This window comes from Centruroides sculpturatus, unplaced genomic scaffold, assembly GCF_000671375.1.
Source record: "Centruroides sculpturatus isolate CEXI.00-Female unplaced genomic scaffold, Cexi_2.0 scaffold310, whole genome shotgun sequence".
NCBI classification, from domain to species: domain Eukaryota; kingdom Metazoa; phylum Arthropoda; class Arachnida; order Scorpiones; family Buthidae; genus Centruroides; species Centruroides sculpturatus.
Genome location: NW_019386000.1, coordinates 1093 through 1509, shown reverse-complemented (window position 1 = coordinate 1509; position 417 = coordinate 1093). Strand labels below are relative to the sequence as shown.

The following is a 417-nucleotide window of genomic DNA, read 5'->3' as shown; positions in this document are numbered from 1 at the left end:
CTGTTACCCGCGGCTTTGCCCGCGCGGATTTTGCAAGCAAACCCCATTTATATTCAGTATTTCAACAACCATAGTAATTGTTATATAACACCTACCGCTGAGAATGAAGAGAATTGCCGAAAATCAAACGAACTATTTTCAATTTGATCAATTTTCTGGAACGTTTGCAATCGTTCTATAATCGAACCAATATGCAATAACAAATTCGAATTTAAAACGGTTCGAACATTTTTAAAATCGAAATAGATAAAAATATTTATAACAATGTCTGAAATGTTATCAATTTAATATATCTAAGTACTCAATGAAAATTAAACAGTTAAAAACGAAAAATCGCATCTAAAATAGTACAGTAGAAGCCGTTCTTCCGGTTAAGCCTTAATCCACTCTCTCTCCCCCCGAGGGAGAATTTCGAAA

At 33.8% G+C, this 417-nt stretch overlaps 1 protein-coding gene across 1 annotated transcript in view; it reads right to left on the bottom strand.

Annotated features, from left to right (window-relative positions):
- The window catches only part of LOC111613032 (histone deacetylase complex subunit SAP130-like), a 144688-nt gene extending 144574 nt beyond the window's left edge, over window positions 1–114 (bottom strand). The window contains exon 1 of the mRNA XM_023354333.1: window positions 96–114. The gene's annotated coding sequence lies outside the window, so the exon portion shown is untranslated. The remainder of the gene's footprint in view (window positions 1–95) is intronic.
- Between the last annotated feature and the right edge of the window lie 303 nt (window positions 115–417).